Raw genomic sequence first — 27,712 nt, forward strand, 5'->3', positions numbered from 1 at the left:
TCAACAGAATCATGAGAACTAGATTTCACTCAGTAGGTGCCCTGTTACAAACACATCCAGAATTTTTAATCCCCTTGCTTTAGTAGAAGCTCATAATTTCTTGCTTCCCCCATTCAGGGAAGGAATATCTAGTACCTACTGAACAAAGGAATACTTATTTATATTATTAAGTCTTTGTGACAGCTGAAATGCTTTGATTTGACTAAGCAGCTGTCACAGAATTTTCTCTGATTAATCTCTTACATGGTCTTTCAAATTACTAATGGAAATTATCTAAATACCTTCATCTGTTTCTAATGCAGTCACACCACCCTGATGGCGAGATGTTCTACTTATGCAAGAAAAAAAAACTGTTTAATTTTCTTCTAGTACTTTTGTTGTTACAGTGCATGTAGATAATATGGGTTTTTTTCATAGATTTCAGATGAATTTTCTCTTAAATTCCTGGTGTCATCAGTATAAAGCTGCTTGTAGTAAATAATAATGAATCATTAGATTTGGCTAGCAACTGTGTCATTTGCAGCTGATCATGGTAATGTTGTTACATGTTAGATCTATCAAATAATTGTGTCAGTAATTCTTTGTCACAGGATTAGAACATCAGATCAGTTATTTGACTCCATTGCAATGAGTGATCTATAGACCTTGGACATTTGAAAAGGGCTTAATTGCTAGACTGAAGCTTTGGTTACTATTGGGGCTGTTTCATTCATCTACAGAACCTCTTTCCAAACCCCAGTTTATGGCATGTATGAAAAACGAATTCCTAGTGAGTGCTTCTTAATGATGATTAGACATCCGGTCATTTTAAAATTAAATTTAAATGTTTTCAGTATGGTGTATTTGGCAAATAAAGATTCTCTAATTGGTGTTTTGAATATCATTCCTGAATCCCTTATTTTGACAGAAATATGATTAGGTAAAGCAAATTAAGACTTCACTGCCAATGTTTTTACTAGTATTTTGTGCATAGTATGAATCAGTGAAATAAGCTCATAATTGTTGCCATGTCCTATATCTGTTCCTGGCTTTCAAATAATGAGAAATAATAGGAATCCTAAGAGGTCCTGGCAAATTATCATTCACGGAGACAGTAGCAGTAGTGTAGTGCACAGAAGAATTAAGCCAAATTATTTTTACTTTAACCTGAGTTAATGTTGGTCACTGCAACATAAATTAATACAATTAAATTCTATGTGGCTGATTAAGAGCACCAGTGTTTTATCGGTCTAAGCATAAGTTACTGCTAAGGCTTCTGCTATATAAACTGACCTTTCAAAAATTCCCTTTTCTGTAGTGTTTGGCAAAGCCCTCTAGGAAAAATACTGCCCATCAGGATACCATTAGGAAGATTAATTGCTGCATAGTGATGTTAATTGCATACATTAATTATTAATAGGCTAATACTATTTTGCTGTTTAAAATTTAATTAAAATAGGCATGCCAACTTCCTGTAATTTGAAGAGTTTTTTAATATGATGACTAATTCCACATCACCATGGGATGAATAAGCACTAATTGAATGCTTTCGGTTTCTGCTTGTAGAGTAATATACATTTGAAGCAGATGTGTGCCTTCTTGACATTGTCAGAGAAGGTCACTTAACAGTAACAAAAGCACTTTTGTGAAGACTTGCAACAAGATACCCTTAGGAAGTAAAGATATACTCGCACAGGTCACAATAAAACTCTTCATAACCACGTATCAACACGTCACTTGCCCGATGTAGTGCCACAGTTTCTTTGACTTTAATACTCAGCCAGTACCCGGGACTTCTGAATGTTTCTTTCAGAGAAAAAATCATGAGTGCAAGCCAGTTGTCACCTTAACAGGCATTTTCCCCCCCATCCCTCCTTAATAAATACTCATTTTTCTCCACTAGAACACAGAAGGGAACAGTAGCAGGCAGCCTGCAAGGCCCACAGATCTTAAATTTTTAGTAAGTGTCTCAGTTTTGTCTGAGTATCATGATAGTTCTTCAAGGCTCCCTGGCAACTTAGTTTCTGACACACATGCAAGCTATAACAAATTTTCACACCTTGCAATTTGGGTTCTCATTTCTCACCTGGATGTACTATGTGGTAGGCATAGGGTATAGCATGGGGATGGTAGCCCCATTTTCTTCACGTCTCCCAAAACTATGCATTTTACCAATTTCATGAGTTTTGCTTAGTGTAGGTTCTGAGGATGAGGATCATGTCATCTAACCACATCTGAGCTGGTCACTGGCACTGCCTTTTTGAAATCTGGGGAGAGAAGTGCCTGCTGCTCTCCATTAACTGCCAAGAGGGGTTGTACAGCTATGTCAGTAGTTGCCCAACATGTAGAGCTCTAAACCCAGCTGCTGTAGACTCATCCCTACAATACTATAAAAGTCTATGATTATCTTTGGCTTAGTGTCACTAGGTGGCAGGCATTGCCACCTTCCAACGTAACTGTGAGCACTACAAAATCATGCTGTTCTAGATCCTCCTTACTTCTTTTCAGTAGTGACGATAGTGAGATTTCAATAGCATTGCTATCCAACGGAGCTCTCTGCATCTAGCAGTGAGTCAAGCTTCACACCAGCTAGCTTCAGCCATTTCTGATACTGGATTCTAGTAGTGACTGGATACTTCTGCCTTCTTGCACCTTTCAGTCTCGTAGCCTTATTCCTTGTCTTTCTTCTGTTCATTGTGATACCAGGAGAAGGACATGTAATGTAATTACATGTAATATCCAAATGTGGCTGTGGCCAGAAGGGTTGTCAGTTATCTTTTCCTACCAATGTTAAATAACTTTCTGCTTATTGCAGTTCTTTTCCCTCACTAGGGAACAGCTCGTGAAGGACCAAACCAAACAGTGTCACCTCTGTGTCCCTGCACTGTTTTCAACCTCTTGTCCATTTAACAAATGTATGCAGATTCCTATATTTCAGAAGCGTTTGCCCTGGATACTTTTCAAGTTTTGGTTCAATGGAACAAGTTACTGGTTATGTTTTAAGTTTAGGCATAATCCATAATAATGTTCTTTTTTAAAAAAAAAACAAAACCAAACAAGTATTGCCTATATTGTAGATCACTGCATTTAGGTTAAAACAATGAGAAGCACTAAATGACATGATTTTCTTGATACAGATTCTGGTAGCTGCTGATGTAAAGTTAAGATGTGCAGATCTGGTGCATCTATCTAGCTCTTTGGTATTCAGCATGGTAATAAAGCCTTCTTCATATTCATTACCTTCAACTATAACTACCCTGCAATCCATAGTTGTATTCATATTTTTGCAGCTCTGCTGTCTTCTAATCTTTGTGTATTTGTTTTCTTTTTTCATGTTTGCCATGTCCTTCAGTTCTGTTTCTATCATTTCAGCACAGTAGTTTAGCAAACCCACTTAACATCACAGTATTTCAGTAGATCTTCATCTTTGCTTCTTGCTGACTCACCAGGGTATTTGACAGGGTTGGCTTCTGAAAGTGTAATTCATCACATCGCTTTGGAGTGGGGATGATGCAAGAAGGGGTATCATTTTTTTCAGACAGAGTACAGTCTAGGTCTCGCCTGGTGATTGAAATACTGTCAAAAGTATTTTGACTTGTAGACAATACTGATGATCTCGGAGATTTATGTATCATTTAAACCACATTTCTCAAAGAGCATATACATTTTCAGTATAAATATATTTTCCTATCTAGCCTTATCCTATTGAAATTTTAGTGTGCACCACTTCTGAGAATAGCAAACACTCCGTGTTTCCAGCATCTAAGTGCTATGGCTGGACTTTTAGCATATAAGTGAAATATACTTGAAGACCTCTTTTCACTTGGGGTGCAGGTGAGAAAACTACAGAGCTGCAGTTTTATTGCAACACGGGCAGATAATCACACAACGGTAGTTGCAGAATATAAAAAATCTGCATGAGATGCTAAGCTGACTGTCTTCTTGATAGTCAGCTTGTCCCCTTGACAAAAATTGCAGCCATGTCACTCCCTGAGATAACCATAAAGCACTTATTTGAAGGCCTGTTTTATTATTAATTTATTTCAGACAAGGTTTTTATATTTATTTTCACTTGTGTTGGGTACTAGAAAAAGCCCTAAAGTCTAACGTCATTGTTTTGTGGTTTTGGGGGTTTTTTTTTGAAGGGGGGGGCAACATGGTGGGCAGGAAACATGACTGAAAGGAGTTGGATAGAAGTATTATGCTACTTGGTATTTTAACTCAATTTGTGTAAATATTTTGCAAAAAGCAAGTTTAAGGCAAATACAATACCAAACAGATGGTTGAATGCCCACAGAATTGCACTGTCTGAGTTGCTGGGTTTGTGTTATTCCTGGAAGAAGAGGAGGAGGGACTGGAGATGCCCTACTCTGCCTATTCTTTGCAGGTGACGTTGCTGCTTCCTTCTGTCTTATGAGAGAAAAGGATCCTAAACTGCTGTTTTATTGCCAAGAACATGATCGATACATGCTACATTTTCTGCCATTTTCGTATCTGTAACCTGGTGGAATGACTAAACAAAAAGTAGCTTGTTTTTTTCTTTTCTTTTGTAAGTACTATAATCTGTAATTTCAGGAGGACTAAGGTATTTCTGTCAGAAGTGGTGAGGTAGACCTCTGGTGTCTGGAGGAATAGTATTTCATGGGCCATGTGGTTTGCAAAACATTTGCAAATAAAAGCCTCATTGTTTGTATGTGACCTGTAGATATAACAAGAGACACTCATACAACAATTTCAGCCTGAGCAGACAAAAGAAAGGAGAAGAAATAGAGGCACAAAGTGTATTATGTAACCAAAATCTCTGAGAGTTTCTGGAAGAGCCAGGCCATCTAGGTTACAGACTATTAACCTGTCTGTGAAATGCTACTTTGTTTGCTGAAGAATCCTTGGAAGAAAAAAAAAAAATCTAGGCAAGCCACAACCACGACTTGTCTGGAAATTACAGTTCTTGTTCTAGTACAGAAAGAAACAATGGCTTGAGTTCAGAAAGAATTTTGTTGGCAGTGCCCTTTGTGGATAGATGTGATGCAGTTGTTAGAAGTGGGGGATCTGCGTATGAAAAAGTGACATCTCTTTTTTTATATTGCTTTGTAAAACACTTTGTGACATTGCAAAGGGGAAACAGAAAAGTGATAGAAATGGTAAGGTGCCACCAGTTACATATAATGTTTCTGTAGCACAATAAAACCATAAAGCAAGGTATAAAAGCAAGGACACTCCTGAGGTTATTTCATCCTTACCTCTGAAGAAATCTTCAGTATATCATTTCCCTAATTGCTTCTTTGGACAGAAGATGACAGCCTCTGTGTATTCTAGTTCAAGGAGATTTTCTGTCCTCAGTACGGGTCTAGGTTTTACTTCTTTCAATAGGGACTCCCAAAGGAAAATGAGATTAAACATAATTTTTGTTATCAGCTCTTCTCTATTGGCAAAGAGAAGGAATGGTATGTTCCAGCACATTATGGCTGGCTGAAGACTGGAAAGTTGAGTAGCATGTCTATAGCAGAAATAAAAACGCTCTGCACCTTGTGTGTTTATGCCAGGAGTAACTGCTGAGTGTGCAAGCATCAGTACTTCATTGCCAAACATAACATAATTACCAAATCGAGCAAGACTTAGTTGGTCTGGCCCTTATTTCAGCAAATGATTTTGCAGTTTATTTATATCTCTTAGTTAGGAATTGCTGCTTTTCAAAAATTTAGCACAATTTTCTGAAGTTAATTTTCCTTCCAGCACTAGAAGCTACTGTCTTTGAGAGGACAACCTCAAGACAATTTGCAGTGACTAGTCTAAAAGAGGCAACAGTAGTCTCTCATGAAGTTAGCAGCTGCCACCAAATTCAGGAAATAGTTGAGCTGATTAGCAACAGGGCTGTCATTCAAAGGAACCTAGATAGGCTGGAAGCTGGTGTAAACCTTATACAAAATTCAGCAACAACAAATTCAAAGTCCTCCTTCTGGGAAGGAAGAATCTCATGGTTTAGTGTTTGATAGGAATGGTTGGACTCGATGATCCGGTGGGTCTCTTCCAACCTGGTTATTCTATGATTCCTGCAACAGCACAGGCTGGAAGCAGCTTCGATGTAAAGGACCTGGGAGTTACAGTTTGACAGAAAGATAAATGTGAGTGACCTGGCAGCCACAAAGACCAACAGAACCTGGGGCTGTATTAAGGGAAGCATCAACAGTAAATTGAGGGAAGGGATTATTCCCCCTTACTGAGGTTTTGTTAGTCTGCATCTATAGTACCAATATCCACGTTTGGGCCCTTCAGTATAAGCAAGACACTGGCAAACTGGAGTAAGCTCAGCAGAGGACTGTACAGTAGTCATGGGCCTGGAGGACACACCCTTTCAGAAGCAGCTCATTGAACTGGTGGTGGTTAGCCTGACAAGGGGGTCTTTGGGGCAATCTAATAGTAGCCTTCCACAATACCTATGAGGAGATTATTGAGAAGATAGAACCTGGTTCATTATAGTGTTGCATGGCAGGATGTTGAGAGGAAAAAGAAATAAATCGAGGCTGATTAAAGGAAATGTTCTTTCACTGTGAGGATGATTAACAGTGGACTGGGCTGCCCTGTGAGGTTATATAGTCTCTACCCTGCAAGTCTGTCAAGACCTGACTGGGTAGAGCTCTAAAGAGCCTTGCCTGATCTCATAGCTGTATCTGTTTGAGCAGCAGGTTGGACTGAATGACCTTCTTATGTCCCTTCCAAACTAAATTATTCTGTGATTCCATTATATATTTCAGCATTGACTTTATTGGAAAAAACTGTCCACATGTTTGAAACAACCTCAACAGGAAAAAGAGTCAAGGTTTCTAGCACTGATGAATGGGACATTACTTGGAAAAGAGGAGCATGCAGTACTTTCTGAGGCTGGTTCTCTGAATATGAATCATCTTGGTGTAAGCTTTTCACTTGAATCTGATCCAAATAGTTTGAAATATTGTTTGGCATTTTTCTTATTAGGCCAGCCGGGTTTTGAAAACCTAGTTGAGAAAAAACAAACCTATTACTAAATATCAGATCATCATCTCTAATTTTAAGAAATGATAATCTTTTGAAAGAGTAAATGCAAGATACATAGAAATGATTGCTAAAATCACTCCCATTTGTTATAAACTGAGGTGGATATTGATAGCAGAACTCTATCAAGCATGAGAAATAACAGAATGTAACACAGAAGGTCTAAGCTGATTATGCTAGATGATAAGGCTTCATCAGGAAGCGCATGCTGACACTGGCAGGCCTGACTAGAACACATGACAAACTCATATCCAGTTGGAGGAGGAAAAGAAAAAAAAAGACAAAGCAAAAAACCTATGGGATGCTCATATTCCAATCAAATGAACCTGACTTTTTATAAATGCACATATGTTTCCTCCATTATGCAAAAATTCTTTCCCAATAGATAAATACAATTTGTATTTTTCATTTTGGGATTGGGAAGAATTCAGTGGATTTAAGGCTTGGAGAATAGAAGCCTGAGGGGGGACCTTACTGCTCTCTACAACTATCTGAAAGGAGGGTGTAATGAGGTGGGTGTTGGTCTCTTCTCCCAAGTGATAGGTGATAGGACGAGAGGAAATTGCCTCAAGTTGCACCAGTAGTGGTTTAGATTGGATATTAGAAAAAAAATCTTTACCAGACGAGCGGTGAGTCATTGGAACAGGCTGCCTGAGAAGAGGTGGATTCTCCATTCCTGGACGTGTTCAAAAAGCATGTAGATGAGGCACTTTGGGACATGGATTAGTAGGCATGGTGGTGTTTGGCTTGATGTTAGAGGTCTTTTCCAACCTTAAAAATTCTATGATTCTTTGTAGTTATATCAATATAACGTTTGTAGTTTTTACATGTTCAAGAATTATTATCTTAACTTAAGCAAATATAAGCAACGAGCATTAATAGTCCTAACCAGTTTTTGGATGGAGGAAATTAAGTTTCAAAACATGTTAGCTAATTTTTGTCATAAGATCAGTACATCCTCTTATTCTTAGCAGGCTGTTACAGGGCCATTGGGCAAATGTCTTTTTAAAATTTGTTTGTGTGACTTCAGAGTTATTAGTTTGTTTACATTGAAAGTAAAAAAAAAATGGTTCTTGGAATCTAGGAAGTCATTGGGTAGCTAGAGCTGCATATTTATTCTTTTACTGAGTGCTTGATACATGTGTCCCAGATGTATTTACTTAGAATGGCTTGACTTTCTCTTGATGCTAGCTGAGTGAGATTTAAATCATTCTATTTTATATTTATATCCATAGCAACATAGCACAACACAGCAAAAGAACTTTCCCCAATGTGTTCCCTTCTAAGCTAGATGAAAGTATTTTGATGAATGATAGCATGGACCACAGTTCTGTACAATCTTGGATTTTTCTTATCAGTAGGTTCTCACTCTTATCAGGGAGAAAAATAGGAAGATGCACCACAGCTTTTACACATTTTAAATTCCTCTTTAAAGCCTCTTGAAGGCATTAATGGACTTTTTGGTAATTTAAATGCCTGTGTATCCAACTAATATTTGTGTTTCTCAAAATGAGATGTCATAACCTAAGATAGCTGCATGAAATAAAGTTGTTTGTTGTGTTGAGAAGCTTAATCAACTTTTTACTCGGTAAACCAACAGCAGAGCTTATTGGGAAGTCAGATTTTTTTCCCCAGAAGAATCCTTGAATTAAAAAGCTGGGGTTTGTGTTTCCAAAGGAAAGCATTGACACGATTCAGCACAAAAGCAGTTAATGTCACCTTGAACTGTGAATTCAAAACTGAAAAGATTTTTTTTTTTGTTAAAAAAAGAAGAAGAACGTAAAGTCTTACAGTAACAAGAATTATGTTTTCAAATGGGAAAACTGTTTTTGCAGAATGACATGGAGAAGTCTTAACTGACTGGCAAATACATGTACTTCTGCCGTGCCACGTTTTGTTACTTAAGAATTAATTAACTAGTAAAAGAAAATACTGATGGATTTAAAGACTTTGTAGCATATTATGGAGCTACCTGTTTGCACACAGGTCTTTGGTATGCTGCTGCTGTTACAATTGGAGCACTACTTACAGCCTAAGTTCCAGTGGAGGTGTGCCGTGGGCAGAAATCAGAGCAGGGAAAGAAACAGAATGATGGTGAAGCTGTCTGTGACAGTCTGTAAAAAGGTGCTAAACCTACAATTCTGTCTTTAGAATCAAATCAGGTTCACCACAATGGTTGTACAGATACTGGTGTATTCACTCGTATTCACATCACCTGATGTGTTGTAAATGTGTTGTTGTTTGGGTGGACGAGGTGCTGAGGGATATGGTTTAGTGTTTGATAGGAACGGTTGGACTCGATGATCCGGTGGGTCTCTTCCAACCTGGTTATTCTGTGATTCTGTGATTCTGTGAAATACTGCAATATCAGGAACGTCGGCAAATGTGAAACCAGGGCTAACACACTAGCTTATTAGACTTGGGGACAGAGTGGGATATATCATTCTATCTTCCAACTATGCTTGTCAGTAAAAGACCTGAGTGCAAAGACCAGCTGCCATGAAAGAGCATACAACTACATTTGTAAACAGTCTGTTAATATAGAAGTTTATCTTCATAGGCACTGTATATTTACAACATCGTCTGCGATCTTTTTCTCTCATCCCAGTGTGACTGTTGACCAAACTGAGCACTGAGGTAAAATCCTATGTCATTTTGCGCTCCTGTTTGTCTGGTTTTATGTAAGGTTACACCAGGATTTGTTATCTCACAGTGGGGATAGTTTTCAGGAAAATTTGTTCTGTTGTGTTACTGTGTGACAATGCCGTTCAATTAGTGCTGACTTTTCTTCAGTGCTGCTTCCTCTTCTCTATTCAAAAATAATGAACTCTAAGGGTGGCAGGGATCCCTGTAGGAGAATCATTAACATTTATAACTGACAAAGGAAAAATAGGAAAGGACAAAATCAGTCTTCCATAACTAACTAAAGAGATTGTTTTCCTGTGGTGTGCCTGCATATTCCTTTTCATATAGTTTGGTTTGGTTTGTTGGGTTTTTTTTCAATGTATTTATGTGTTCTTTACTCTCATTAAGTTAAATTCTCTGCACAGCTGATTTGGAATAATTTAAAGTTATTGCTATATTTTTTTTCTTGAAAAATAGCAGTAATTTGGGAAACTTCTATCCACTAATGGATTCTTCTAACCACCAAATAATTCTTTGAATACAAGGCATTTTTCTGACCTGGTTCTGCAAGTGAGAAATCACCTTGAAAATACAAGAGGCACAACAAACTGTTTAGGAGAGGTGGCTGAAAAGGTGTAGATAGCCTGTTATAAATATTCATCAGTACTGAATACTGAACCACAGATCTAACTTCTGAGGTAAACAATAAGGGTGGATTTTGCAGAGGGTCACTATAATGAATTCCTTTGTGTTTACATGTCCAGTGTTAGATTACATCAGAATAAATACATAGCAAATCCAGTAAAGCAGAAAGACTGGAGTGATTTTAGACTATGCTATGTAACTTGGAACAGAATTAGAGGTTCCAGAGCATCATTTGAGCAGGGTGAGTCGAGAATTTGGTTGCATAGGCCTAGGCTGCCTGAAGATCCTGTGTAACTTGTAGCTGTGGAAGGGAAAATTCCTACTGTACTTCTTCGTTCTTAATCCTCACATTTGCCTTCATCTTGCCTGCAGTCTGTGCTTTCATTCTGTAAAGTACAAATCTGTAAAGTACAGATTCTGTAAAGTACAAATTGACATGCATTCGAGAACGTGCCTATGGAAACACGATTTACAGCCCCAAAGAGTTTGAGCACGTTCATTGAGTTCTGGTGCATGCATCAGAAGGAGGTTAAGAATCAGGTTAGTTAGTTACACTACCTCCCCATCTTCCCAGTGATGAGCAGCTCAGTTTTAGCAGTAAGAACAAATGAAATGGCTTGGAATTGTTGCCCTGAACAGCAGAGGTGTTGCTGATTATCTGTTTAGCTACAGAGTTAGGAAAAGTCAGGACTTTACCTGGCTAGATACCAAGAAAGCCCCTGCCTGGACTTCAAATAGCATAGGAAAAAGATCTGAGTTTTTTTGTTTCCTGGGTACATAATTGTCCCTCCAGCCCTCATAAACTGTCTCAAATTGCTTTTTACTCCCCATATCTCAGTAATGTGATCCTTTGAGAATGAGTTACTTGTCTGCTGAAGATTAATAGTCAGTAGGCTGTACTGTTAGATGATTTTAGCATATAACTATGCCAGGCATGGCAAAAAAAAAAAAAAAAAAAAAAAATGAAGACTGCACAGTATAGAGCTTTGCATGAGGTGTCTCCTCCGGGGAAATATTTCTTTCTGTATCCATTCTCCTTCAAAAACCTGAATTAGGTGGCTGTAGAAGAGTACAGTTGTGCATTCTAGGCTTCTTCAGCTGTCTGAATTCTGGATTGGAAAAAAGGGAGCTTCTTAATCATGCTGAATGGTGTTTGGCCTATTTGTTTCTATCCCATGTGGGAATGAAGTCCTCCCACTTTTCACTAGGGATGAAAAGATAACAGCAGTAAGTGGAGGTGGAATCCTCTGCGGAGTGAAGTGGGAGACCACCTGAGGGTAAGCAGAGCAGGGATGGATGTGCCATCTCCCATAGAAACCATGAAGGCTCTTAGAAGGTAAAGTCTAAAGAGTGTGGAATGGAGACTGTTAACATTTATCCACTACCCCGTGCAAAGACCTAGTTTCAAAAGCAGCACAAGTACCTTAAGAATTAGGGACTTAGTTGACATCTATTTCAGAAAGAATACTGATCACGCTTGATATGTTTAAAGCAGGAAAGCTTCCTGGTGCAGCTGCTAGTCTTGAACATTCATGACTGCTGAATTAAAAGCTGTGCACACAGCATTTTCTAGTGTGACTGACTTTTTTAAGGCTTTTGATACAGATATCTAGAGGATCAAAACCGTGAGACAGACTCACAAAAGGATGGGAAAGCAGGGATGGGAAAAGGGAAAAGTCTGTCATTAAAGGAAAAAGAATAGGTATGGGAAGGGATAAAGATCGTTTCTAGAGAAGGGAAAGGTGCATTCCCCATCTTCAGGATGTTTCTTTTTGTTCCTCTCAAGGATGCTTTTAAGTCCTAGACCTCACTGAAGTACCCAGGAAGGTAAGCCCAGAATTCATGGGGAGGTTGAAGAAGGACCAACTGGCTGGGGTGGTAAAAAGCGGAGACAGGAGAACAGTGCCTCTGAAGGAAGGTGGTGAGATTGGGACTGGGAGTCAGAAGTGATGTGGAATAAACCAGGTTAGTTCAGGAACGTTATTTCTGTGAGGATTTAAAGCTTTACACTGCTGAGAAGTTGTTCACCCATTTTTTTTTCCTGTTGGTTTTATCGGTTGTGATTGCAAGTCAAAACAGAAAAGCATGTTCTGAATCTGGTTTCTTTGACCAAAAAGTCTAGATTTATCGCTTAGCTATCTAAGTTGGATGTGTGAACATTAGCAGTGTGAATTTTCCCTGCAGAGAGCAGTAACTGTATGAAGGTGTAAATAGCAACACTTGTAAGAAGTTATATTAGTTGTCTCATCACTGCACTCCTCCTATTTCCCTACTTGGAGAGCTTTGGCTGAACAGTTCCATATGGAAGGTGAATATTACACAAATCAAACAAGGCTGTTTCCTGTGACCTTTTAAGTGTGAAATGCTGTCTTCAGGCCGTGTCCTAGCTGTGAAATCTAGCTTTCCTCAGTTAGCTGCGGGAATGTCAACATCTCTGGTGCACAGACAGAGATCTAATAGTGGGCCACATCACAGTCTCTGTGGCATGGATTTCTCTTCATGAAGATTAGGAAGAACCTATGTCACAGTGTGCATGGGAGGGGGAGACAAGAAAAATTGTTGAATCTCCCATGTATCTCTGTTCTTTCACATGCCAAACATACGTATTAGTTTTTGCCTGTGAATGTCAGATATTGAAGTGAAACCACAAGCATCCTGCAACATCTGTTCTGTCATGCTAATGGCTATTATTCATCACCACTCTATCACCACCTTTGATCAGCTGCAAGGCCACTAGTATTGCTTCCCTTTCTCTTGCTATGGGTTATGTGACATGGTACTGACAACCAGTTGCGATACGTTCATTTTGGGCTGCTTACAGTTTCTGGCAGTTAAGCTGGCTTAATTCTGCATTGGTATCTAACTTTGTCATCAGAAGGAAAAAATCCAAGTTTTTTTGTTGTTTGGTTTTGGGGATTTTTGAGCATTGAGCAGTATGAACATGATCCTGATGGGAAATTCAGATAATATAAACTTAAATTTATGCTACCGCCTTTCATGTGTGCAGTACTGTTATCCATTTACTTGAAAAACTGGTTTTTTTCCGTCAAATGGTCTTACAAAAGAATAACTAGCATATGGAAAATATTTGGCATTTTATCATGTTGGAACCATAGAGGAAAATTAAATCTACTTTTGCTAAACATCTCTTACTTGTACTTAAAAAAGAAAATGTGCTGAACTGGCTCTAAGAGAAACACTCAGTGCTTAGGTGCTCTTAATATCAAAGCTAATTTGTTTAAATGTGTAGGATGTTTGTAAAACACGCAATGCATCCTTTTCACAGATGACTATGTTGAGTTTTGCCAAGGTGCAATGAATTGTGTGTTTTGAACTCCTGTGCAGCAACGGAATTGCTGATTAGATCAGTATTCAACAGTCTCTAATCTGGGTTTCTGGCTCTGCTAACTAAATGACTTGATTTACTGATTTGTTAGCATAACAGATTCAGAGTTGCAGAGAATAATTTATAAATACAATGTGCTGAACAAGTTTGTGTTTGCTGCACATAATATTAATTAGCTAATGATTTTGCCAGGAAATAAGTTAAGGATAGCTTATGTTTATCTTGATGTTCACATCTGACAAACAGCAAAGACAGATTCAGCCAACAATGAACTTCAGATGGTAAATATTCTCCGGGATGGTTTGGCTGCCCTAGGTGTTACTGAAGGAAGCAAAGGTGTCTTGGACAGTTTCAAAGACCTAACACTCTTCAGAAGAAGTTAGATAAAGTGAAATCTGTGGCAGAGCCTCACAGGGAGCTGTTTCCAGTGGCTCCAATGGATAGGGAAGGCTGCAAGCATGGGTGAACTTAACTAAGCCTGCAGCTAGTACAGGTAAAACCGCGCTCTTCTGTGCATTCAAAACTGCTGTTCAGCTGGTTCTCATTGTTATGTTAATACATTGTGTTTTATGTAGGACAGTTCATATCAAAATATAGGATGCCACACTATGAGAGGTTAGACTGCTCTAGCAGCTCTTGGTCACCCAAAGAGATGGATGTAATACCTTCTCTTCCCAGCTCTTGGCTGCATGCTTCCCTGCCTCCAGTTTTTTGGTGGCAGGTTTTGCATTTGTTCATTGAGCTCTTTTAACTCGTAGTGAGATGATTCATTGCCAGACCTTGCCCAAGGAAAGGGGTAGGGATACATGACTGGGAATGAGCCTGGTCCTTTCCATACTAGCAAGCAAGCAGCTGCTGTCAGCTGTCCCGTGAAACCCACTCTGGTTCCCCAAGGCTTCTTCACTGGCTGAAGCTGTTCAAAGCTGAAGTCAAGCATTCATTCCCAGCCCCAGCCTTCCCTCCTTCCTCCTCCCCCCGCCAAGTGTTTCTGTCCATGTGAATTTGTGCTTTCATTGGAAAGCTCAGGTCCTTTCAGCTGAAGTGAGTTCTGCAAGACTGTGCCAGCATACCTGAGGAGGAAGTAATGTTTACCTAGAGGAAGGATAAGCAGGCTGTGGTGGGTGATGAACAGCAGCTTAGTACCACCTGGGTTTGCTGTTGTTATAATCTGTGCTGCAACTGCACCATGCTTGGGGACAGCTCGCATCAAGCTGTCTGGTTTTACTTATAGCTGAGTACAAATTGCTCTCATGATTCCTTCTGTTGGCTAAGCGGTCATAGTAGGAATCTGGTGTAGACAATGATGTGCTGCTGAAAGGGATGGATAGAATATGGTTTTAGTCATCATAGCTTGCTCTGGCTTTGCTGATAGTGCAATCTGTTACCTTATGAATGGGATTTTAAAATTTTGTGGTACCGTAATGAAAATTTGAACACTTTTTTAATTTATTGTTTTCTATTTCGCAGGTGGCCTGTGGAAAAGCAATAAAAAATGTGTTATTGTAATATTAAGCACTGAATGGGTGCCTGTATATGGAGCCATTTGGGTTGTTGGAATAATTCTATAATCTACACCTATATTTTCCAGCCAGACTTCTTACTCAGTCCCTGTTGGGGTGGATGGAGTACCATATGCAATATGGAGTTCATAGTCAGTGATGTTTTTCATCTTACACTGGAAAAATATGAATGAATGAATGAGTACTTCTATATCAGCCCATATTTTTTATTACGTTGGCTGCTGGCTGCTTAGTTTTACTCTAGCATTTATCTTTCCTGTAAAGAAACTCTATCCTACTTTCTAGCAACAGAAGTAAAAGCAAATTCAAGTGGTCTCCACTAGGCTTCTCATGACAAGGAGGTATGAAAGAGTCTCGTGTCTGTTGCTGAACATCCCACCTAATTTCCTGAGTTGATGTTAATATCATGGCTACCCCTGGAAGCAGAGGGACCAGAAAGAGGGAAGTACAAAATCTAAGAACTTCAGGGCTCTGCAGATGATCCTGGCTCTCATCTCTTCTACCCACTTGAGAAGGAGTAATTCTGGTTTTCTTTCTTTCAGTTTAGCTTATGGAAAGAATACCCTTGTGGAGGTGAGACCTAATTTCTGCTTCCATCATCAAGACCAATCATGATATTTTCACAAAGCACTGAGAAGCATGACCGATTGTTTTCTGTAGCTGAGGGGATTTTGTCTGCAGTAAGAACTGGCAGACAGATCTGGTCTAAGGCTCCTCAAAAGCTTAGGAAAAATTGTAGTAAATAGTCAGGCTTGTCAGTACTTTGAAGAATACATAGCTTAGGTACACAGCTTGACTGCAGCCTCTGTGCCACCACTGGCATTTTGCCTGGTTGTAAATCTAAGTTGATGCTAGTCAATAATAAATTCACATATTTTGTGTTGCCATATGCAATCATCCCAAACCAAAAATAGTCACATACTTTTGGTATATAATCATGAAATATTAAACGGTTTGGAATTTTCACTCTCCTCTTCCAAGTATGGCCAAATTCTTCACAAATGTAAGGTATTAAAAAGTACTGTTTTATTTTTGAAGAAAAGATACTGTTCCCACTTGATCCTGCTCCCTAAAAGCTGGGTCTTAAAACCACCAAACTTCTCAAGACCTGAGACAAGAATCATAAACACCTGATGGTAGAGTTTGACAAAATATGGAAGAGCTGCCAATTTCCATGTCTCGAGAACCACTTCAGAATATTTGTCTTGTACATCTTACACCACCACTACAGCTGTTGGGGTAGGAGGCAGTGTTTTTATCCTGCTAGTGAGACAGAATAAAATAGTGATCAGTCTGAAATGCAGCATGCAGTTAGGAAATTCATAGCTTAGGATCTTGAAAAAGACATTAGATAGAGTGACGTAGTGTTGCACAGTCTGCATATTTTTGGTGAGTGGGGAAGAGAGGAGGCATTTTCCTGGCTTGAAAGAAATTACTGTTGCCTGTTAACATATGGGTGAATCTGATTTTTTTTTTAATATTCTTACGTTATTATATGGTAGACAAAGCTTTAAAATAGCTTATTCTATCTGTACCTATAGAGTAGATGGAGTAAAAGAGTAAACTTGAAAGAGTAAAACCATCACAAAACTTCATGCGGGACTTTTAAAAATCAGTGAAGACTTTCCAAATGCTTGATTTATAAGCACTGGTCAGAGAGGCAAGAAATACTTAGACATAAAATTACTATGTGGCTCAAACTGGTTATGGCCTTTCTTTAAGGATGAGACTGAAGTTTTCCCATGGAGATTTATTTGTTCCTTTTTATATTCTTACCTTAGTAATGAATTGATTGTTTTGTGTGAAAACATTGAAAGTATTTTTATTCTGTTTTGGTACAGAAATCTTAATTGCTTTCCAGAAATTAAGAGCTAGTACTTGGTTTTCTCTATCTTGTTCTTGGAAAAATGCTTATCTGTAAAACAGACACCATTTTATTTGTTGCTGGTGTGCAGCTTGTGCAGTTGTTATATAGTACAGGGCTGTCTGGCCATTTCAGGAAGCTGAGTTCATCTCTTTTGGTAGTCTCCTCTTCCTCCTGCCCGCAACTCCCCCTTCTGCCTGTGCTGCTGTAGTGGTCCTACCAAATGCATAAAAAGGACTCTGTTAGGTTTTTTGAGAGAAAGGAAGATACTAGTGTGTAAAAGGTCAAGTAGAGGAGGAAAAAACCCTATTTCCACATACTGTTGTTATTTGCAAATGTCTTAAAATACTACACCACATGGTTTGGAATGGATCCCATGGAATTGCTTAGATCAGAAAAGACTTTAAAGATCATGGAGTCCAATCGTAAACATAGCATTGTCAAGTCCACCACTAAACACCTCCCTAAGCACGACAACTAAACATCTTTTAAATACCTCCAGGGAGGATAACTTGCCTGGGCAGCCTGTTCCAGTGCTTGATAATCCTTTCAGTGAACACATTTTCCTAATCTCCAGTCTAAACCTCCCCTGGCACAACTTGAGGCCCTTTCCTTTTCTTCCTATCACTTGCTACTTGGGAGAAGAGACCAACATCCACCTTGCAACAACCTCCTTTCACGTACAGAACAATAAGGTCTCCCCTCAGCCTCCTTTTCTCCAGACTAAACAACCCCAGTTCCTTAAGTTGCTGCTCATAGGACTTGCTCTCTAGACCCCTCACCAGAACTTTTTCCATAGCAGTGACAGTTATAGAAAAAGCTAGTAAATAAGAGGCAACCGCAAAAACTGATGTTGAATCACGTCAGATTTTTTATGCAGAATGTACTTAACTATGAATTGATCTGCTTTTATTTGATACCTTCTGATAAACTAACCTGGTCATTCTCCATTGAAATCAGTGATCTTGGAAGGAACTACCACAGAAAGAGTGAATTAATAACCGCAGTCAACCCTCTTTGTAGAAATTACATTGATCAGTCAGAAAAGCCTCCTCCATAAAAGCAGACATCACCAATTTAAAAACTTGGTTTTTTTGGAGCTGAGTGATGTAGACGCTTCCAGATTTTACTGGTAGTCTGAATGCAAAGGTTTTGAATTCTAAGTAGAGATAGAAAGGTGGCTGAAATGAAAGCAACTTAAGCTGTATCTAGCTGTCTCCTTAACAAAAATTTGTAGGTGTGAGGTACAAAAGAACTGGGAGAAGAAAATTGACTTATGAACTTTTCTTGGGCCAAAGTCCCACAGTTCCTGATATGAGTTGTTTTTTGTGATACGTTGAACACTAGGAATAGAAATTGCCACCTTTGCTGTAACTGCTATCTTCCAAATAATTTTTTTCTATACTTCAAAGCAAAACTAAAGTATCTTAAAAGGAGTCACTTTTCTTCTTTTTTTTTGGTTGAGGATCAATGCTGAGGGGAATGAGGGAATCTACATTTTCAATGATTAAAGATTGCCATCTGGAAATGACTGAAGCAGCCTCATATAAATACCAAGTATATGAATTAAATTAATTTAATTTAGTATGGTCAAAATTTATCTGTTTGTGAGAAGTCAGAGGATATAAACATTACAGAGGGAGTATCATTTAAATTATACCCTGCATTTATGAAGAAAACAATTGTGCTTGTATACTGGCAGAAGGATATTTTTTGTGCTCTTGATTACCTTGGGTTGTACCGGGTTTTCATGTTTTCCTTTATAGCAGAAATATAATGGTGGGTGCTGTACTAAGTCAGATTGATACTGTAACAAAAAGCTCTACTTCTGCATACTCTGAAAATCTGAATTGGATTGTATTCCTTTGTGATGTCTTTTCCCTAGAACTGCTGAATATTACTCCTTCCATGCTTGAATTTCACAGAGATCAAGCTGCCAGTTTGAAGTATCTTGTGTTATGAAAAACTATTATCTAGGCTTTGTCTGAGGAATAGTTACTTGTGAAAAAAATTCAGGAAGGAGAACCCGTGAATCCCATTTCCTAGGTTAGAGATCTAACAACAGATGCTCTGTTTTGATGACAGCGTTTCATGCTTTACCTCTCCTCTGAACTTACTCTCAAAAAAAGCTGTAAGCTGGTGGGACATGGAAGTTGTTAAGGAATATCCTGTGAGCTCTGAGATTTGTGACAAGACAGGGTGTTCAAGGACATATACAAAAGAATGTGTCGTTTCTCATTTGAGTTCACGCATGAAGGGCAGTCCAAGATGCCCAGTCTGTTTGAAACTGTTTTGATACTTTAAAGGATGTGCAGAAATAACTCTCATGAATCTAAATATTGTCAGGGCTTGCAGAGTTCTTGCATATCTAGGATCCTGGGTGTCAGCTGAGCAAGAGATTTTAGACTCCTGATTTATTGAGGCAAGTCTTTGTAAGTAGCACTTGTGGTAGTCACCAGCATTGCACTAAGCTTCTGTGCCATACCTTTCACACAAGTGTCTCCAGTATAGTGCTATGTATCTATAACATTATCATCCAAACAAGCAGCAAAAATCCTCGACCAACCCTATTTTACATTTTTTTCGTCAGAAATCAGTCTCCAAGGAGAGGAAAAAGAAAAAAAATTAATAATTTTCCGTTGCTGGGTAATGTGTCGTCCTTACCTCCTCCTTTTTCTTTTAAACATTTTCTCTACAGGAACGCTACTGTTAACTTTGTGCAGAAAAACTCTATAAGCTAGATGAAATAAATATGAAAGATTGAATGCATTCTTGCAACATTATAATGAGTGTCCTTCTTTTTTCTTTGATTTGTTGGCTAGGAATCCTTCCTCTCAGAAATAAAATCAGATCTTGGACCTAATATGAAGATGCGTAGTGATCTTCAGTAATAAATTCTAAGTTGTGTTTTTCTTTTTTTGTTTCTTTTCTTCTGAAATGTGAGAATGTCTTCCTGAAGTTCTGAGGAAGGTATGGATTGATCAGGATTAGAAAGTATGTGATTGGGCACAGAGCCTTTTCTTTGCATGTTAAATTTGAGCAGGAACTTTTAGAAAGTAAGCTGTCCAAGTTGTACTGTAAGCCTGTAATAATCTTTGTGTTCTTGCTTGCTCTAGCAATTTTAGGCTTTTGGATTCTTTCTTTAAAAACTAGTGTACTGCTGTTATTGTGCTTTGGAAATATGGATTATTCAGAGAGAAACTTTGTAATCAAATTAAGTGTTGTCCCCAGAACTAAGTTAGTTATTTAAAGAACTTCAGGAAAGCAGTGACCCCCATAATGTCCAGGCAATACTGTTGTTGAACAATTCCAGTAAGGATACTGTTGAAGAGTGTGTGACTAGGGAATTAAAATTTAAGTACGTATTTCTTGCAGCAAAGGGCAGAGCAGCAACCGATGTGGAATTAGTATGTTGTTTCTAAAATAACACGGAGCTTGAAACTTTTGTAGTTGCAAGTATCTACCATTATTTTACTAAAAGTCTGATTCATCTAAGCCCTTTGGGCTCAAATTATTCTCCTCAAATTGTACCCCTCATTAATCCAAACTTTATCTTTCCATTTTCTGTTATTTACATGTATATAAAAAAAATGTGCTGAAGAATTTCTGCATTTATGATGCCTATCTTCTTTTGAGGTGAGAAGACCCCAGCTAGAGGAAGCAGTCCAGCTTTGAAATTCTTTTATCATTAATATTCGGGAAGCAGATAGTAGAGGTGAGACTGTGGGTTGTATCCTACCAAAGAGAGCAGGGATGCAAGCTAGGGGAGAATAAATCTCTATGTTTTTTTAACACAAGACGTTTTGTTGTTCTCAACACCAAAACTAGTAATAGTGAAGTGCATGTGGGAGATAAAAAGGATAATTTTCTACATGATATTGGGCGAGGAAAACAATTTCAACACCTGGAAGATCGATATAGAAATAGTTATTTAAGATAGCATTTCTGTAGGAGATGTCTTGCTCTATTTGTAGTCTGGTCAGAGATAATGAAGCACTTTGACTGAAATCCCTGTATTGTTCTTTTCAAAAAAAATAAGTTCTTGATGAAAGAGACATCAGAATTTAATCATGAGCTGGTAAGACTGCTGTGTGTGTATGGCTAGGGCTACTGCTGGTAAAAAAAAATAATAAAAATTCTGTAAATATCCTGAAGACGCAGCTATTGTGACACTACAGCAGTTTTGAAGGAGTTGAAGGGAAGCCAAGAGTTACCTGCTATGACCCAGGAGATGAAATACTCTCTCTGTCTTTGAAAGGAAATGTATATGTCCAAGTAAGAAGGGAGGCAAAGTGCCAGCAGCACATATGAAGTGGTGAGTGCCATCAGGAGGAAGAAACTAGACTTACAAACTGCAGAATAATGCTTTCCATCAGTTCCCAGGAGTAAAGTGTGTCCTCAAGCCTCCTAGTGTGGTAGGAAACACTGCCTGCAAGAGATACAGTTGGGGAATGAGTAAGCGAAATGAATGTGCTCAAGTCCAAATGATGAAAGGGGCTGCATTGAAGGATGCTGACAGAGCTGGTGGAAGCCACTATGAGGGCTACTGTCTGTCACCTTAAAAGATTATCCTCCCTTCGTTCTCTGGGAAGGCAAGTGATGATATCTGCCAAAAGATCACTCAGAGGCATACGAAGGACAAGGTGACATCAGGGAATGCTCAGCACAGCTTCACCATGGACAAGTTGTGCCAGGACCAACACGAACTTTGATTTGAGGAAATGACTATTCTAGTGGGACAGAGGAAGAGTAGTCACTGCCGTTTACGCTGACTTTGGCAAGGCCTGTGATACAACCTGCCACAGTATCCAGGTGGGTAAACACGGACAGGAGAATGGGACTCACAGTGGGAGGATTGCTGTCTTGTGCTCAGCAGGACAAATCCTGCACATAGGGAAGCTGCTAGGGGTGGTGTGCCTCAGGTCGGTGCTGGAGCTGAAAATTCCCATCTGGAGAAGGCAAGACAGCTGGTGGGGTTGTCTCTTGCAATCTGGGGAAGGCAGCAGTTCAGTGGAAGCCAGGCCTTCTTCTCCCCTTACCTCTCCTTCGGGGCTTGATGCAGAAAAGAAGACACCTCTTTGTGAGAGGTAGTGGTTGGGGGATGGGATATAAGGGCCCATGCAACCTTTAGCAGTCAACAGAAGAACTGTTTATCAGTGGAAAATGTCACAGCTGAGACTGCAAGGTGTCCATGGAGTTTGTCTTCTCCCAGCTAATGTCAGGTGTGGAGGCTGGGCTGCTGGTAGGAATCTGGCTAGTCACCCCTACAACACTGTTGGTTCCATCTCACAGAAGGAGTCCGAGTATCCTGGTGTAGTGCCAGATCATCCCTGCGGCAGGTGGACCCACTCCCATTGGTTCTTCTTTGTCCTAAGGTGCCAAGCCATGCCAGTGAAAAGTCAGCCACACTTTAAGTGCTTTTTTTTTACTATTTCTATGCATGCTTTAGTGTTCTTTACATGGTGTAGCCATAAGTTTTCCCTTGATGTTATGTTGTAGACCACCTCTTTTTATCTTACAGACTACTGATCCACAGGACTTGCTTCTCTAGGCAAATACTTAAGACAAGCTTGATCTCTGCCAGGGATTCTCCAGGGGAGTGCTTAAGGTGTGCGTGTGTGGGTGTTTTAGCATACTTCTGCCCTGATGGCTACCTCACAGAGTATAAAAGCTGTTCAGAGCATAATATCAGCTGAAGAGTAAACATTTGTGCAGTGATTGAACTACAATCTGTAAAAAAATGTCTTGCTGACTGCTGTTGAAACAAGGAGAACCAAGGCTGCTGAGAAGGTGGGGCTGGTGTGCCTGCATTACCATGGTGATGGCAAGTCCCCAGGCACCCCTTTCTCCTTTGTGGCTCCGGTTCCTCGTTCTCGTGATTTGTACTGAAATTGAAAGTAGTAGCCTTTGATATGCCATCCACTGGACTGATGAAGAAAAGTAATCGATTTTCAGAGATGGTGCAGGTGGGGAGGATGCGCTGATGACCACTGTCATTTTCATTTCATGAAAACCATTCTGGATGATGGAGATCTCAAGACATCATTTCCGCATTTGTACCATACCTCTTGTCATGTTGCCATTTGACCAGAAATAAAACATGAGCTAGCTTTAGCTAGCAATGGTCAGAGGACAGATTATATGTAGGATGTTTCCTTGCCATGGTTTGATAGGCAGATTATCTTTACGGGAAAAAGTTCTCCTATGATTATGCTTGAGAATACTTAGCCTGCTCCTACTGTGAGTCTCTGAGATAAACTGGAGGGGCTGGGGGGGAGGAAATGTCAGCACACTTTTGACATATCTTGAATTAGATTGCCCACCAACAGGATATTATGTATAAATGTGAGAGGTGTTGTGTGATTTCTGTAGCTGATGCTCTCAAAGCGAGCAGTAGGAAGGACTGTATACTACTCTTTCCTTAACAGAACAGTTGAAAAAATAGAAAAACTTATTTAGTTTTGAAGAGAGTTGTGTTGCAGAGTCTAGGAGAAAAATAAAATATTTTTGTAACCAAATTACTTTCCTGTTGAAGTAAAGGTCAAATGTAGTATTCCTGCTGCTGCTCTGGCTAGCAGAGCTGTTATAACTGATTTCATTCATCTTTTTATGGTATTAGAAGTACTGAATGCAATCCAAAACCAAAATTAAACAGAAAGCAAAAAAGAGGCAAAGTCGGAAGAGGGAAAGCTTTAATGTGAGACAGAAGGTAATCAACCCTCAGTTTTATTACCTATTGAAAGAAAGTCATTTTACTGCTTGAGAGAGAAGGATTTGTCACAGCCTTGCTTTCAAAAATGAGAATGGAAAAGGGGCAGCCACTGGAACTGTGGATCTGATGTATTGTGCAAGGACAAGGCAAGAGTAAAAGACACCTCACCTATGTATCTTATGCCAATGTCTAAGCACTGTTACTGTAGATGTTAGGCCTTGTACACTGGGTAGTTTCCAGAAAGCTGGAACAAAAGACTGTGGAGATGGAAGTGTTTAGAAGTGCCTTGCTGTTTGTGTGTGGAGCTAAGCAGAAGAGAAAATTAGCCATTTGACAATCCTGTGCTAGCTTCAAAAGAGCATAGAAGGATTACAGACACAAGCTGTGACAGCAAGTTAGCTGTGGACACAGCCGTAGCTGTAGAAATGTGTTTCTAGGCAAATTGTTTGCCAAGTGCTTGGTATAGCAACAACACAGCCAGAGGGATTTGTGGCACAAAGAGCAGAAGATGCAGAGCTACAGAAAGGGATCTTTAATTTACAGCATGAGCAGTCCTGTGGTTAATGTAAGTAGCACAATCCATTCCAGGGTGATCTAGCATTAAAGGGAAAAAATAACACCGCAGAGGGCAGACAGTCCTGAGTTTTGGCAGCAGCAAGTGCTAGAGAATTCATTAGCTTCTGAGTTATAGCTGTGTTTGGGTTTGCAGGTTTTCTTGGACTGGATAGGAGCTAACACATGCTTGGTTCAAAGGAGCTGTCAAATGTGGTAACCCTGGGAGGGAGAACCCACTGGAGGCTGGGATGCTGAGGAGCGGCTGAGAGAGCTGGGGTTGTTTAGCTGGGAGAGGAGGAAGCTGAGGGGTGACCTCATTGCTCTCTACAACTACCTGAAAGGAGGTTGTAGAGAGGAGGGTGCTGGCCTCTTCTCCCAAGTGACAGGGGACAGGACGAGAGGGAATGGCCTCAAACTCCACCAAGGGAGGTTTAGGCTGAACATTAGGAAAAAATTCTTCACGGAAAGGGTCATTGGGCACTGGCAGAGGCTGCCCAGGGAGGTGTTTGATTCACCTTCCCTGGAGGTGTTTAAGGCACGGGTGGACGAGGTGCTGAGGGGCATGGTTTAGTGTTTGATAGGAACGGTTGGACTCGATGATCCAGTGGGTATCTTCCAACCTGGTGATTCTATGATTCTATGAAAACTCCTGATTAGAAAGCGGAGGTTGGGGCGCATTTGAGCAGGGCAGTCACACAGAGCCTGGGCCTCTTTTGCTGTGGCTACACATCCTGTGGGAGGTATGAGGTATTTGTTCAAAGCTTTGCTATCCTAAAGAATGAAAACAATGTCTTCTGCTAACAGGAGTGAGGAGGGAGGAGGCCGTAAAAGTTGAAGGTATGAGGAGGCAGAAATCAGACCCAGTTCCTGGGTCCCTGATTTTCATTGTTGCTTGATTCTGGTTCTGCAGTGCTGTGGGAGCGCTAGGTGGGCTGTTAGCTCATTGACAAGCAGTGGAGTTATTTCTGTCTGTCCAGGTGGAGCTCTGGGGAGACCTGCACCTCTTTTCTTGCTGAACAGTGGAAAGGGGAGCATGCGATGAGCAGCTGTTGGAGTCCTGAACACATTTTGTATTTGTGCGTAGGTGTTTCGGTTGCATTACATGGCAAAATTAGTTTATGAACGTTTCTTGCACGTTACTACTGGGAATGAATATTTTATTATTATGTTCTTGTAGATCTAATCCCAGTTATGTTACATTAATAGATGTGATAAGAGAGCAGCAGGGAGGCAAAATATTTTGACAGACTGGTCGGTTTGCTTATATGACTGAAGGAGTGGAAACAGTGCACTGGAAAGAAAATGTCAAAACCCTCCCATTTCTGAGACAAAGTAGCAGCTGAGTTGTTTAATACCCTGAACAAAAATGGAAGCTTTCACAGATGAAGTAAGTGATACGTTGTGAAAACAAAATGAGTTGTCAGTATGAGCCAGAGTGACACTGCTTTCATATTCTCAGGTCTTGTATCAGAGACATAGGCAAAAAGTCATGATAAATATTGCACCCTGATTGTTGAGTAGCAACAAAAAAATGCTACCAGCTCTGAGAAAGAGGTGAACAGGTTTTCAAGAACTGCCGCAGTCACAATAGTGGGAAAATAATGAATATGGCTGGGATGTGAGAGGTATTGTCAATGCTTCTATCAGAAGATTTAACAGATGCAGAGTGAATCTGCTGAATGAATCTTGTACGTCAGAAGAAGCTCAATTTCCTGATTTTGTTATGTAGTGGTCCAGATGTATTTGGTAAAGTTTCCATTTTGCACAAGGATTTGGGGCTGATGCTTACTTTGGGTAAGGTCATGTTTAACCAATGGCTTTTTCTCCCACTGGCCCCATCAGGGAGATTGGATTCTTACCTCTGGGCTCAGTCTTTGCTGGATGTTTGTGACCTTGTTGAGATAATTCAATCTTTTCTTTCTCAGTTTCCTTACGTGGACAATACCAAGGGTATGCTGATGATTCAGAATCTGACAATGTGTGTCTTTGTTCTCTGTTTTCCTCTAAAGAAACTAGGGGTAGAGTAGGTAATATGAAGAGCAGCCTACCTTGATAACATGCTGTTGCAATTTAATTTCTTCCTGCTGCATAAAGGTCAAACACAACCCTTTTCTGTTGCTGTAGCTAACGGGATAGTTGTGACTGATCACTGATGTTTGCAGTGACCTTTCAAGGGCCTTGATCTAGCCAGCTGCTGCTTCCCTAACCGTGTTGAGGGGCTGATAATTCCCTGGCTGGATGAAAGATCCAGCAGTAGCTGGCCCTGAAGAAATTATGTGGCTTTGTAGAGAGAGGTTTTAACACAACCATGACATCTTTCTGGTAGAAGAAGGAGCAATGTGTAGCTGGGAGACCTAGTTTTAATAGAACAGTAGTGCAGCTGCACAGAGGGATGGGATTTAGATATCAGATTGCAAGTGTAGAGCACATACTTATTCAAAACTGCAGAAAATGAGAGGGAAGGAGGTGAGTGGGATATTGAGTATTTCCTAAGATATGCACGGACCAGAGCTAAAACGGCATGCAGAGGGTATGTTCTCAGCTGCAGATCCATCACAGTGTTGGCACTTTTATTTTTATGGAAAAACTGTTGTTTCATCACAGGACAAAAATTACACAGTCCTTATCTTTTCAACACTGGTAGAGTTATGACTCTTCCGGTTACATAGTCTAAGAAAAAAAAATCACAGCTCATCACTGGCATTTTCTTTAACCTTAGATCTGGGACACCAGCTGATTCTACAGAGATGCTAGTTTATATTTTTACCAATAATTTGTTCTCTGAAAGGGAGAAAATTAAGGAAGGAGTGGTAATGAAGGATACTGGCATCCCAGCAGAAAAAAAAGGTGTCTGACTGAGGAACCATTTTTTTCTCTTTTTTGAACATCCTGGTACCTACAAGGCATTCTGCATTCCAGAAATCCACTATGCTAAGGTAAATTTCCAGCAAACAGTCACCTTTTTTAGCATAATTTCTCTGAGAACTCAGAAAGAAAACTTCCACTTTCCTATTTTACTGGGGGCTACATATAGCCATCAGTATGTCTAGCACTAAATGTATATAATTAAATCCATTATGCTGTACTTGGGTAGCCCTGTAAGGGGAGCAGCAGCAGCACCAGTCAGATGTTTCCTACTGCATATGTTGAAATGGGGTAAAGCTGAGAGTAATATATCTGGAGCTTCTCTCTCTCTCTGGGAATCTGATCTTTTTGAGTACATGAACTGCATGAGGATGAACAGGGGAAGGCACAATAGGTCACACAAAGAGCAAGAAGAAACAGTTTTTTAGAATCTTCTATTGCAAAGGAACAGGAGAAGGGAAAGAGAAAGTCTCAATTTAATAGTCTCTTTCAGTATGACTTTGAAGTTTTGTGTATTTCAGATAATAGGCCGGCATGCTATTCAAATTCCAGTCCAAACTATGAACTTGTAG

Source organism: Phaenicophaeus curvirostris, chromosome 3 (genome assembly GCF_032191515.1).
Source record: "Phaenicophaeus curvirostris isolate KB17595 chromosome 3, BPBGC_Pcur_1.0, whole genome shotgun sequence".
NCBI lineage: Eukaryota > Metazoa > Chordata > Aves > Cuculiformes > Cuculidae > Phaenicophaeus > Phaenicophaeus curvirostris.